Raw genomic sequence first — 14666 nt, forward strand, 5'->3', positions numbered from 1 at the left:
CGGTGTGCCCTCATCTGTCTTTAAAGAAAGTCTGGAATCTTCCCAGCCCCAACCTTTTGGATCCACCAGGGAGATTATGGCGAGAAAAGAAATCTGCATTTGTGCAGTGGCCTGCCTGCACAAATGGCCCAGCACCCCACTTACGACGGGGCCTTTCTTGGCTCCTGGCGTTCACTGATACTTCTCAGCTTCTGGAGCTTTAGCCAAGACTAAGTCATACTGAGTCCCATTTTACCAACCTACTCTGTGCCTTGGGGTCCATGTCAGAATTTTCTGGCTCTACTGCTCAGTGCGGGTGGGATCTTCTCCCTCGAGGAGTCTCCCATCTCACCTTTGGAATTGTCCCCAAGTCATCCCTGTGTCCAGGAGCCAATACATCTGAGCCACACACAGTGGCCCCAGGAGTGACAGGTGCTTTCCTTTCCGGGGAGGGTTCCCTCAGACACCTCGCTGCTGAAGCTCCCTTGGGAAGATTTCAATCGCACACGGTGGGCCTTGCAGCCACTCTTCCAGGTAACTTGCATGATTATTTAGATTCTAGCATAAATTGTTGGTCTCCACACCTTTGTGAGTTAGCCTCCGGAAAGGAGGCTCTGCGAGGTTAAGAGCTCACCCAGGGTCCCGCAGCAGAACCGTAGCAAGAACCCGGGAGTGTGACCACCAGTCCATTACTCTGGCCTCTAGACCTCGTGAGTTCCTTCGTCAGCTCATTATCCTCCCTTACAGTCCCTTCTCCCGTTCTGCACACGGCAGCCGAGATGTCTGTAGATTCATATTCAACAGAATGCAGACATTTCCAGAATTCATTTCCATTTCCATTTCTGGCGCTGAGGAGGTGTTAACTTCAGAGCACTTCGCTGATCATTTTTCCTCTAGCAGCAATAATTGTTTTGAAGAACTTGACACACATTTCACCAGGGCTCAGTGCTACCGAGCGGCCAGGGAGCAGCGAGGAACTGAATTCCAAGAGCCGCGTTTGCATTGTGGTGCGCCCTGAGAGGGAGCCCGACACCCCGGTGCCATTAACAATAATGATAGGTGTGCGCTAAGCTCTTCCTCGTTGCCAGAAATATATTTCATCCTTTGGGGATCTGTTCTGATCCTTGGCCCTTCTGCGCGCACAGCCTCCGCCGCATTTGCTTTGTAATTTATGAAAGGCGTGTGTTGCAGCTGGGTGCCTCAGAAAATTTAAAATAATTTAAAAGCGTTCAACACCGTCTTTAAATTAAAGCTCCCCAAATCCCTTGGCTGACGAGTATAATTAAACTCAGACCCACACAGGTGAGTCTTTTAAGACATCCGAGGGATCAGGAGGCCTGGGCTGGGTCTCAAGCAGGAGTAATCCCGCAGATGGGAGGGAGACAAGGTTCATCCTGAAGGCAGCATGGCGTGCTTAAGGCAGATGACGGGGTTTATCGATCAGTTTGGGAGAGCGCCATGATGCCAAGATGTCCTACGTGCTTAACAGACATCATCTTAATCATTTTACTCCACCCGTCAAGGAGGATGGATTTTGCTGCCCGTTCAACGCACTGGCCAGCAAGGTCAGGGCTGGTCTGACCGTAGGATTCTCAGCAGAACAGGAAGGCACCAGACTTTCTCCCAGTTGCCGGGGTCAGGCTCGCTCAACCAAGGGAGGCTTGCACACGTGGAGCCTTTGAGGTTGGGACCCGAGTAATCCGCTAAAAACAACGACAACAGCACTTCCCACCCTCACTTTAGATTTTTATTTTCTGGGACAGTTGTTTTTACACCTGAGGCCCTAGAAACCTTGGGCGCTGTGCAAAGCACCAATTTTGGAATCAGAGGGACCGGGTTCGAGGCTTGGATCTCCATCTCCCTGGTGAGTGGCCTGCACAAGTCACATTACCTTTCAGCGTCAGCTTCCTCATCCGTAAGGAGCAGAGGGATCACTATTCATTCTGCAAAAGCTGTCTTGACAATTCAACAGAGCTGGACGCGGTTTGAGCTTACCAGGGTTGGCCTACCGCCATGGTACAGGCTGGTAAGTCCCCAAGATGCTGGGTCCTTGGCACATTTCCCCAGGCTGCCGGATCATCCCAACCTTCGCCTTATTTCCAAATCTGGAAGCAAGGGTGCATCCATAGATTCCAGGTAAATATGTCTTTGTGCTCCAAGATAGTCGGACTTGGGATTCTAGAGAAACAAATCAATTTATTTTTTAAAAGATTTTTATTGTCATTAATTTCCTTTTGAAAGTTTATTTTGAGAAAGAGTGTATTTGCACGCATGAAAGAGGGGTAGAGAGAGAAGAGAGAGAGACTCCCAAACAGGTTCCAGGCTGTCAGAGCAGAGCTCAACATGGGGCTCGAGCCCACAAACCCTAAGATTATGACCTGAGCCAAATTCAAGAGTTGGATGCTTGATGGACTGAACCACCCAGGCGCCCCTGAAGGTTTTTATTTATGCACGTTTTATGATTTTTTAGTGTTTATTTTTGAGAGCAAAAGAGAGACAGAGCGTGAGCGGGGGAATAGCAGAGAGAGAGGGAGACACAGATTCCGAAGCAGGCTCCAGGTTCTGAGCTGTCAGCACAGAGCCCAACACGGGGCTAGAACTCATGAACCTTGAGATCACAACCTGAGCCGAAGTCAGACACTTAACCGACTGAGCCACCCAGGTGCCCCAAGATTTTTATTTTTAAGTAATCTCTACACCTAGCTTGGGGCTTGAACTCACAACCCCAAGATCAAGAGTCACATGCTCTACTAACCAAGACAGCCAGGTGCTCTGATCACTCAATTTAGGTAACAGAGAAAAAGATGACCTTAGGCCCTGAATGATCGAGATAATGGCTTTAATTGTGTACTTGGTGGGACTGGACGCCCCCATTCCAGGGGCCCCTAGAGACGGGCAAATATGTTATCATGTTACATGTATTGTATAATAATTAATAGTAATATATGACTGTAATTTATTTTATAATATATACTTCTATTTATAACATTGTATAATTATATATGATAACATTATATTTAATTTTAAATACATAAAAATTTCATTACACGTTTTAATACTGATTACATGTGGAAATAGTACTTTGAACATACTGAAGTAATTGTTAAAATTTATTTTGTTGGCTTCTTTTAACTTTTTCGTAGCACGTCTACTAGAAAATTATTAAAAAAATCCCCTGTGTTGGTTGTATCACATCCGTACTGCCCTTGAGGCTCTTCCGTGTCTTGCAAGTAAGTGGTAGTTGCACAGCAAGGTTGGCTCAAACAAGGGGCTTGATTATCTCGATTCACATGTCACTGCTCGGAAGCCTCAGAACCCAAACCCCAGGGCGGCCACAGCTCAGAATGCCTGGATCTGGAAAACACTCCCGGGTCCTCGGTGGCTCCAAGGCCTCCAGCAGTGGGGTCAGAAGTGCCCTTCAACCTGCACTGCGGTTCCACACTTCTTGTCGCTGGGCCTTTTCTTTCCTCCTACAGCCAGTGGGGAGGTTTTACGGATCTCTTGTTAAATTCATGAGAGAAAAGGGATCACACTGGCCTTCCTACTGTGATTCTTCTCCCTCAGCGTTCTTTGCAGAGGCCAGCAGCGCCCCACCGTTGCTTGGATTCCGGACAGAGCACACAGGAGGTGTAGGTGATGCATTCACGGGGCGAGAGAGCCCCTGGTATGGGCTGAGTTTTGTTCCCCCGAAATTTGTATGTGGATGTCCTAAACACCAGTACCTTAGAATGTGGAGGCCGGGCTTTTAAAGAGGTAATTACATTAAAATGAGGTCATGAGCTGGGCCCCAATCGACAATGATCAGTGACCTTATAAAAGCAGAGCTTAGAACATAGACACAGACAGGGAAGGACATGAGATGAATGGGGAGAAGATAGCCACTTACAAGCCAAGGAGAGCAGTCTCAGAAGCTAACCCTGCCGACATTTTGTTTTTGTTTTTTTAAAGGTTATTGATTTCCTTTGAGAGAGTGAGAGAGAGAGCACAAGTGGGGGAAGAACAGAGAGACAGAGAGAGAGAGAGAGAGAGAGAGAGAGAGAGGATCCCAAGCAGGCTCATCAACGTGGAGCCCGATGTGGGCCTTGATCCCATGAACCGTGAGATCATGACCTGAGCTGACACCAAGTATCAGATGCTTAACTGACTGAGCCACCCAGGGAGGCCACTTGATCTCAGACTGGTGGTTTCCAGAATGGTGAGGAGATCAATTTCTATTGCTCACCGCACCCAGTCTGCCGTACTCTTCTGTGGCAGCAAACGAACGCCCCCCCCAAAGATGAACTTGTCCCGGGCTCAAGTTGTCTGCCTACTGAGCCTGCCTGGGCTGCCATCTTGTGATCTCGTGACTGACGAAGGCAGCCGATGAAATTTCATGACAGAAAGCCGGATCGTCCAGCTGTCTGCGCCTCCCCAAAACTGTGGCCGGAAACACAGGCCGCATGGGGAGCTCTCCCCTCACACTTGCTCTGGTGCCGCTTCAGCCAGCAGCTCCTCTCTGCTCTGTTAGCTCCTGGAGGACGAGGTCCGGTTTCCACACCTGCTGTTTACACTGCCCTTCCCTCCTGAGTTGGCAGCAAGAACACAAGGCCTTGCCCTGGCTTCTCAGCAGCTGAGAGGCAGCCATTTTTGCTTTGAAAGTCACAAACCCGGGCAAGAGCTGCCGGCTCTTGGGTGGAACAGGCCCCAAAAGGGCAGGTGGCAAGAGCGCCAAGTGCCAAGAGGAAGCTTAGTCGTCATCCGAGGCCTTGAAACTTTTCATATGACTCAGCAAGGTTGTGTAGACGCAACTGTATCAATTATGCATCATAAATAAGTCATTTAAATGCACAATGTGCTAATTGAGTATTAGTCTAATTCATAGCAATATGGAGTAATTGCAAACCCCACCCCATCCTTCTTCAAAATGCAGACGCCAGCAGCACGGGCTGCCCTTGAGAGGCCTTGCAGTTGGGGGGACATGCCCAGAGTATATTAACGGGAGGCAGGAGAGAAATGCGGGGTGCTAAGGCTCTTTCGTGCATTTCTGTCTCTGTCTTTGCCCATCCTCCTCTGGTTGCAGAAATCTGGATGGGGCAACCCCCATCCCTCCTCTCTGCTGGCTTCTTGAGGCCAAGGATGGGACGGCTCTTTTGCTCCTGGCAGACTGTGACAGACACCCCTCACCAGCCCTGGCCTCTGAAGGGCACACCTGGCCCCGGGACCCAGAACCAAGAGCCCCGAATCGTCTTGAAATGTGTCGGGAGCCTTGTTATATTGGAAGAAAATGTCTTAGAAGGAACAAGAGTTACAGAGTAATTTAGTTTTTAGCTAAAGGAGGATGGCGATGCTTCTAGATTAGATTCACTCGCAACAGTTACCTCCAAGGGGTGAGGTCACTGGTGGCTTTTCAGTTGGCTGCTCTGTCTATTGGTATTGGCATATATTTATTTTTCTTTTTTTTTAAGTTTATTTATTTATCTTTTGGGGGCAGGGGTGGTGGGCAGAGAGAGAAGGAGAGAGAGAGAGAGAGAGAGAGAGAACCCCAAGCAGGCTCTGCACAGCCAGCACAGAGTCCGACACGGGGCTCGAATCCACCAACCATGAGATCATGACCTGAGAGGAATCCAAGAGTCAGATGCTTAACCGAGCTAACCCAGGCAACCCCTCATTCTTCTAAAAATAATAAAAGAGACAAAGCCTACAAGCGTCTCCTTTCTACCCTTGAATCAGATGCCCTGCACCATGGCTGTAGCTGACGCATCCATCCCAACTGCACAGTCTGGACGGCGTCCAAGCCATGTGACCAGCCAATGGTCAAGCTCATCACTTGGAGTCTGGATGCCAAGCAGGCTTGTGGACTGGAGAGAAAGTCCATAGGAGGCAAAATCCAAAACGCATCCTCTGGTAAGGGAGGGGCCCCTGGACAGAGCAGGCTGGGAAGCACAGCCTTGGCCGCTGGCCTCAGCCCAGCTCTCTCTGCCCTTGCCGGACCTGTCTCCTCTGTGAGGTCCCCTTTCCTTGTGGCCAGATGGTGTCAAGGAGCTGGTTTCCCTGAGAGCACAGCAAAGCGTTCGTTCCTGTCTCTAAGGGGAGTATAGCTGCAGCTTTCTGCCTACAAAAACCACAGCCAAGCATCCCGCCATCTCTGCACCCCCACCCCGCCCCCCTCCTGGCAGCCACCAACTCCCCTTCCTCCCACGGGCTTGTGCATTTGAGGGAGGGAAGGAGGAGGGAACAAGGGAATGAACAGTCAGCTTTTGCCCAACTGTCAGCCAAGGGCTCTACATCAACTAATCTCGCTGAATTGTCACAAGAACTCTGGGAGATTGGCGTGCTAATGGACTTTTAAAAATGAGGAAACCAGAGCCAAGGATAGAAGAAGTAAGTCAACTAACATCATGTAGCCGGGAAACGAGACAGACAAGGTCTGAATCTGGGTTTTCTGACTTTGGCATTCAGGCTGAGGCTTTATTTCCGGTGCATCCTTCGGGGTGACAACTCGTTCTAAGACTTCACGTCTGTGATTCTTTTTCCTAAGATTTACTTCTGTGATCTGAGAGGCTCTTTTGCCTGGCTTTGCAATAGGTATAGATATAGAGACATAGACATATATGGTCCCCTGAGCATTAATCCCTCAAGAGTGACTGCAGGGTGTCTGCACCTGGGCTGGAGAATTGTGGATAAAACAGGTCGTGTGGCTTTGCCATCCTTCCTGTGACTAGACAGGGACCTCCCTGAGTGTGGAAAGTGTCAACCACCCTGCACTGACCCTCCAGTCTCTCCCACTCTGGACATCTAGCACTGCTCTCCCCTGAAGCAGAAGTTAAAAAGCATTGAACTGGAGTCAATACAAAGTATTGAACAGATGAGACTTTGATGTTATTTTCTTTTTTTATTTGACCATATTCCCTATGCTGCACGTTTTATCCTGGCAGCTTTTCTTTTTAAATGTTTATGTATTTATTTTGAGAGAGAGAGAGAGAGAGAGAGCAGGGGAGGGGCAGAGGGAGAGGAGGAGAGAGACTCCCAAGCAGGCTCTGCACTGGAAGCAAATAGCCCATTGTGAGGCTTGATCTCATGAACCATGAGATCATGACCTAAGCAGAAATGGGGTCAGATGCTTAACCGACTGAGCCACCCAGGTGCCCTGACTTTCTCATTGCATAGCTGGGAGCCCAGACTTTCTACTCCTCTTTACCCATTTTGCCCATCGACCCTGCCCCGACCAGCAACCATCACTGTGTTCTCTGTATTTATGGGTATGTTTCTGCTTCTTTGTTTCTTCATTTGTTTGCATTGTTCTTCTTATTTATTTATTTAAAAAAAATTTTAATGTTTATTTATTTTTGAGAGAGAGGGGCAGAGCAAAAGCAGGAGAGGGGCAGAGAGAGAGGGAGACACAGAATCCGAAGCAGGATCCAGGCTTCAAGCTGTCAGCACAGAGCCCGACTCAGGGATAGAATTAATGAACCGCAAGATCACGACCTGAGTTGAATTTGGACGCTTAACCGACTGAGCCACCCAGGCGCCCCTGTGTTTTGTTTTTAGATTCCACATATGAGGAAACCATATGGTATTTGTCTTTCTCATTTGACTTACATCGTTTAGCATAATACCTTCTAGGTCTTTCCATGTTACTGCAATGGCACAATCTCATTCTTTTCAATGGCTGAGTAGTATTCCTTTGTGTGTGTGTGTATATCTATCTATCTATCTATAGATATATAGATATCACATCTCTATCCATTCATCAGTCGATGGACACTTGTGCTGTTTCCATATCTTAGCCATTGTAAACAATGCTGCAATAAGATGAACCTTTTATTCTATGCCTTACCATGAAGCCTACGCAGTATGTGTTTGTTAGAATCACGTAAAACTTACACCACCGCTGTGGTCCATTTAATAATGTGACTCACTGTTCTTTCGATGCAGTTTAGGAAGTTCTTGTGAGCCCAACTACCCAGGCACTATTTCACATAGCCACCTGTGACGTTTCTGTGTTCTTCTGAGGGTGGGTGAGACATGGAGGCTAAGCAAAACTGAATAATACTCTGAAGGAATGTGGTCCAGAGAAGCAGACCCCTTTGAAGATGCTAGAGCGATAGCTGAGGGCAGAGTTTACCGAATTCCCTGCCTTTCTCTGCCATCCGTATGGTTTTTGTCATTACAATAGATTGCTGAGCCATTATTTAAAAAAAAATTTTTTTTTTAACATTTATTTATCATTGAGAGACAGAGAGAGACAGACTGTGAGAAGGGGAGGGGCAGAGAGAGAGGGGGAGACACAGAATCCGAAGCAGGCTCCAGGCTCCGAGCTGTCAGCACAGAGCCTGACGTGGGGCTCACACTCTCGAACCGCGAGATCATGACCCGAGCCGGTCGGATGCTTAACCAACTGAGCCACCCAGGCACCCCATTGAGCCATTATTTATTTAATATTTTAATTTTACTTGGCCAACTTTGTCAGTATTTTGGTGTCATCTCAGGCAATACTATCTGTGAAATGGCTTACAGCTTGTAAACACCATGACAATTAAAAAAAATTTTTTTTTAATTTCTAGTTAGTTAACATACAGTGTAATATTGGTTTCAGCAGTAGAATTTAGTGATTCATCGCTTACATGTACCACCCAGGGCTCATCTCAAGTGCCCACCTTAGTGCCCATTGCCCATCTAGCCGATTCCCCCCACCCACCTCCCTCTATGAGACATGACAATTTAATTTTTTTTATGCTTATTCATTTTTTTAGGGGGGAAAAAGGCAGAGAGAGAGGGAGACACAGAATCCAAAGCAGGCTCCAGGCTCTGAGCTGTCAGCACGGAGCCTGACGCGGGCTCAAATCGACAAAATGTGAGATCATGACCCAAGCTAGAGTCAGATGCTTAACCAACTGAGCCACCCAGGCACCCCTAAATATAAAATCTTAAAAGAAAATAGCATTTGTGTAGCACTATAAGTCATCTGAAGAGCCATACTTTGGTAATTAAGTCCAGGGGGACCAAGAACTGTCTTCTTCTTCTGCATGGCCTTCTCTGTACTCAGAGCTTTGAGAGCTGCAGTCTGCCACCTCCGAGCGTCCCTGGTTTGGTTGGGACAGTGACAATGCAGACAAGCCCCGTGGTACAACAGGGCAGCCCCTACCCTCTGCGATGGGAGCCGCGTTTCCTGATACAGGCTAGCTGGGGTGATGCTTTACGAACAGTCACCGTATTTTCAGGACACCAAAGTGGGATGCACCGTTTGTCCACAGGATAGGATATTCAAAACTGAGATATTTCCAGAAAATACAGGCATTGAGCTCGCTGTTGTCAAACAGCTTCTAAGGTGGGGGTGCGGCCCTTCTCCTGCCCCATCACGGGCCTGGGGACAGCATGTGCCCTTTGCTGCCTCGCTGGGGTTTTATGAGCTGGTTTGAAAGTAGCTAGACATTTTCACAGACTTTACTTCCTTGTTACTACTTCATGGCCTGAGGTTCTTTGATGAGCATTCGCTGGTGTGGTCAAAACTTGCTGGAGAGAAAGAGGGAGAGAGCCAGTGCAGCCGAGTTGAGGTGGGGACTAGGGGCCTCCCCACTGAGACGGAAAATAATGTGGAAGCCCAGGAGTCCCCCACCAGGCAGAGAAAGGGGGATAGAAGAGAAAATAAAAGTGGTCCCACTTGGGTGGGGTCTTCATGATATTTACAGAGTAAAGGATTTACCATGTGAGTTTCCTGCCTCGGTCACCCCGGGGAATTTTCTTTGTACGCATTGGTCAGTTGGGACTCTTGACTGCAAGTGACAGAAAAGCCAGCTCAGATGGCCTTTGGCACACACAAAATGCGGGGACTCCGGTAGGCTGCAACGCACAGGGCGGGGCTGATTGCAGGCACGGCTGGACTTGAACTTCAGCATGTTCAGGACTCACCTTCTCTGAACTGCAAAGGAGAAAAAAAACGAAGGGCAATGACCAGACGTTGAACGTGGTTCAGAAAGATCTCTCCCGGGGTATTTGCACCCAATGGGCAAAATAATGTATGGATTTCCATCACCAAATTGGGACATGGCCTGTCAGACTTCTACATTAGAAAGATGGCGAAATTCTTTTTTTTTTTTTTTTTTTTTGAGACAATGATACAACAGTCCTTTGCAGTGATTGAGACTTTTAGAAACACCCTCCCGGCCAGAATCATTGTGGCCAAGGATGTGCCTTCCTACTTGTGTCCCCAAATTTATCCGACACCGCAACCCAAAGATACGGGCCACGAAGGAAGCCAGAGAGACTTGGTTTAGTATTTCCTGACCAAGAATCCAGAATAACTCAAACTTACCGCTAGACACGGACATTTGTTTCCTTCCAGAACCTTTAAAATAAAATCGATATTCTTCATGTATCTGTCTGGAGGAAGGGTCTCAGACAACCTCCCAGGGTCATCTTTTGCCCTGAGGCTTGATAAACCACAGCGGTCTGTGACTGCGCCTTCTCCTTGCCCCAATCCTCACCAGCCTGGCTTCTGTGCTGGCTGCTGTTAGCAACTGCCTCCTCTCCCCTGAACATGAGCCAGCTGCTGACTTGGCCGGGAGAACCACGGCTTTGCTGCCATTTACCTTGGAATCATACAAATTAAAGCTGACTTGATGCTCTCCGATGTACCAAGAGCTTTCACTTTTCATACTGTATCTCAACAGATTACCTAATACCCTCTACCAGGAAGGCTGAGATTATAAGCGTTCTCGGTTATCGCTGCATACCCGACCACCTCTACCCTCAAACACAGTGGCTGAAAACACTAACAATTATTGTTTTAACCACATGGGTTTCCAACTGGGAATGTGCTCCATTGAGGAAGGCTCATCGCAGCTCCACGAAAGATAAGCAGAGACTATTGGACAGGTGGGCTTCTCCAGGAATGCTTGGGTTTCCTCCGAGTATGGTGGCTGGGCACGAAGAGCACGCATCCAAGAGACACGGAGTGAAAATTTGCCATTTTTTTCCAAAGACCTGAGTCTGGACACTGCCATAGCAGAATTTATATCAAATTCTACTGGTCAGACTGTCACAAAGCCCAGATTGAAGGGGTAGGCACAAAGGCTTCTACCTTCCATTGGGGGGAGTGGCAGGGAATCAGGGGGCCATGTTTTACAATCGCCAAACTGAGATGGGATCATTGAAGCATCAAGAAGTCTCGTGATTTGTGTGAGACCACTTCAGTCGACATCTGTAGAGGTAACCTGTCTAACTTGTTACCACCTTCGCAGAGATTTGCTCTTTATCCATGGGCTGGTCCCTGAAGCCCTGTTCATACTCTGGAATCAAGTACCATAGGATTTCCATGGTCTGTGTGAGTGGTGCCCCTGGCATGGTGCAATGCCCCCGCGTAAGAGCCCCATTGTGACTTGCTCCCAGGAATTTGGAATTGGGATGCTGGCAGACTGGGACTGTAATAGGTTGGGTTTACGTTCCTTGAGTACTTGGGGTAAGGGGTCAGTGGGGTCAGTCGTGGGGTCAGAGAGCGAGGCACGAGAGCAGGGGGCGAGAGCAGGGGGCACCACTGATACATGTTTGACATAGGGGAGGTTATTTCTTTTTCTCTGGGTGTCAGTGTCCCATAAATAAGGACGGTTAATGATGTTAATAATCTGTGTTCTTGTAGTTCAAGGTGGGGCTGGAATATCCAAACGTAGCTTCCTAAAGTACTTTCAGTGTCTTATCTTGTAATATTTTGATTCCTGTCTTAGCATTGCCAAATGACTGAGAATGGGTAAAAGGTGACTCATTTTGTGATTGATGCACAATCTGAAGCCACTGATCATCTACTTCAGAGTTGGGTGGCTGAGGCAGAGCTCCCAAGAGCACTGGGATACCTGGGCAATGGGTCACTGCGACCATGGAAAGTTCTAATGAAACAGCGGACCTATGCCAGCTGACTCCATCTTGTTCTGTGTCCTCCACCTTGAGTGACTATGTCCCCGACATGCCCCCTTTCCGGGAAAATCGCAGAAACCTCAGACCACGCCTCCTCCCTTGAGTAACCTCCTGCTCATCCGTTCAAACTTCCTGATCAAAACATGCCCTGCGACCTGCGTAACAGGACTCCGACCCTTCCCCAGCCAATCGGCCGAGGCTACAACCATTACCTCACCAGCTGCCCCTAGACCCCTATAAAACCTTTGTGCTTTTGAAACTCGCTCTCTCTCCCTGGCATCTCACCGCTGCGTCGGTGCAGGTAGGGGATTGAGCTCGAGCTAGCTCATTAGACTCGGCTCCCTGGTGTTCTTTGTAGATCACGAATTCTGGGCATAACACTAACAGGGCCAGTCTTACCTTGTAGGGCTGCTGTGTGGGCTAAAGGATATCATAGCCACAGAGGAACTCATCAACCATGGGACACCTCATGACCTTGGTTTTGCTATATTCCAGTGGTTCTTAACTGGGATGATTTTGCCCCCAGGGCACAATTGGTAGTGTCTGGAAACATTTTTGGTTGTCACAAGTGGGGAGGGGGTGGTACTGGCATCTAGTGGGCAGTGGGCAGGCCACTTACAATGCACAGAACAGCCCCCCACCCTCCCCAAAAAAGGATTATCCAGCCCAAAATATCAATAGTTTCCAGGTTGAGAAATCGTGCTATATCCTACCACCCAAGAGAAAATTTGGATTTACCATTTACATTGACTCAGAGTTTATATTACAGCTCAAATTTGTAATACTGGGGCTTTTCTTTCTGGGTCATGACTTTGTCATCTTGAAGAAAACCCAAATATGCCTCTTGTGTTAATGTCATGAGTCCATACCTCCTTGCCCCGGATACACACACACTTTCACATGTGACTTCCAGTCGGCTCATTTGACTACACGTGGTGTGCCTGTTCTGTGCCCGTGTCAGCTCATGTGGGAAACTCACTCTCTGTCTCAGTATCCACTGCAGTGTGAGGGTGTGTGTATTCATGCCATACCCACTAGACAATTTGTGCATGCGTGCAGGACAGTATCGTGTGTGTGTGTGTGTGTGTGTGTGTGTGTTTGTCTTTCAGAGAGGATTGGGATACAATAAGAGATCTATAAGGCAACAATATCCCAGTCCTTAGTTTTCCACCTGCTGTGCTAATGGGCCACATGTAACCATAAGTGGTGCAACAATGGGTCTCTGAAAAGTAGAGAGTGAGCAGGTGCCATTCCTTAGAGGTAGCTATGAGAGAATGATATTTTAAAAATGGAATGTTCTCTGGGGCTCCTGGGTGGCTCAGTCAGTTAGGCATCTGACTTCAGCTCAGGTCATGATCTCGCAGTCTGTGAGTTTGAGCCCAGCATTGGGCTCTGTGCTGACAGCTCAAAGCCTGGAGCCTGCTTCGGATTCTGTGCCTCCCTCTCTCTCTGCCCCTAACCCACATGCATTCTGTCTCTCTCTCAAAAATAAATAAACATTGGGGCGCCTGGGTGGCTCAGTTGGTTGAGCGTCCAACTTCGGCTCAGGTCATGATCTCACAGTCTGTGAGTTCGAGCCCCATGTTGGGCTCTGCGCGGACAGCTCAGAGCCTGGAGCCTGCTTCGGATTCTGTGTCTCCCTCTCTCTCTGCCCCTCCCCCGCTCATGCTCTGTCTCTCACTCTGTCAAAAATAAATAAACCTTAAAAAAATTTTTTTTAATAAAAAAATAAAAATGGAGTGTTCTGGGGGTGCCTGGGTGGCTCAGTCGGTTAAGGGTCCGATTATTATTCTCATCTCAGGTCATCATCTTGCAGTGTGTGAGTTTGAGCCCCACAAAGGGCTCTGCACTCCTGGTGCAGGATTGTCTCTCTCTGCCTCTCCCCTCTCACTTGCATGCTCTCTCTCTCTGTCTCTCAAAATAAATAACTCAACCAAAAAGAATGGAATGTTCTGCAAAAAAAAAAAAAAAAGTGCCAAGAAAAGTATCTCTCAAACATTTTTTGACCATAACCTTCGGGGAAAAAAAAATCTGCTATCACCGCCCCGTATACCTCTCAATACATATAATTCAAACAAAAGTTGCACAAGAAAAATACCCCCTTATTACGTGGAAGGCTGTCAGGTATTTTCTTTTCTATTTTATTTGGCAAAAATGGTGCAAGTCCCCTGAAACTTTGTGACTCACCAGTGGCTCTGACCTGCATTTGAAAACGGTGAGGGGGCGGCGCTAGACTGTGAGACCCGCCCACGGGAGGTGGGCGTGGGTAAGGAAGGTTGAGTGAGGCTGCCGGAGTTGACAGAGGTGGCACCCGTAAGGCCCAGGTACCACATGATCCTTCACGGTGGTATCCCCGGTCCCTAGCAGAACAGGGAAAGGTTGTAATGCAGGAGGCCAAATCAGCAGTGAATACAAGGCCGTCATCGGGGCGTCAAGGGATGGCTGAAGGGGGGGAGAGAGCGTGGGCACGCTGGGACAAACCTCAGAGGGTGGGTTTTTCTCTGAGTGGAAGCATATTGGTGGTAGAGAAGAATCACAGTCATCCTTCTGGGCCCATGAACTCATGGCTCGAAATGCAGCACGGCTGCGTCCATGAATTTGTTCTTTTGCAAAGCATGTATTCAGCACCAACTAAGTGAATACAGCGGCCACACACTTCCGTGTCCCGTTGCGTTCTTCCTAAGAGCATCCAAGTGCATCTTAAACTTGATGCTAAGGGCTTGACAGCTACACCCGGGGCCCTGGTAACATGCTCTGCTTTCTCTCATACTTGACCATCTGCACTAACATGCAGGGAGCCA

General features: G+C 48.3%; 1 long non-coding RNA gene across 1 annotated transcript in view; it reads left to right on the plus strand.

The window, feature by feature from the left end:
- Positions 1–6207: 6207 nt before the first annotated feature.
- The window catches only part of LOC123385460, a 32085-nt gene continuing 23626 nt past the window's right edge, over positions 6208–14666 (plus strand). Inside the window, exon 1 of the long non-coding RNA XR_006597993.1 lies at positions 6208–6339. This is a non-coding gene — a long non-coding RNA (uncharacterized LOC123385460). The remainder of the gene's footprint in view (positions 6340–14666) is intronic.

Source organism: Felis catus, chromosome A1, assembly GCF_018350175.1.
Source record: "Felis catus isolate Fca126 chromosome A1, F.catus_Fca126_mat1.0, whole genome shotgun sequence".
NCBI lineage: Eukaryota > Metazoa > Chordata > Mammalia > Carnivora > Felidae > Felis > Felis catus.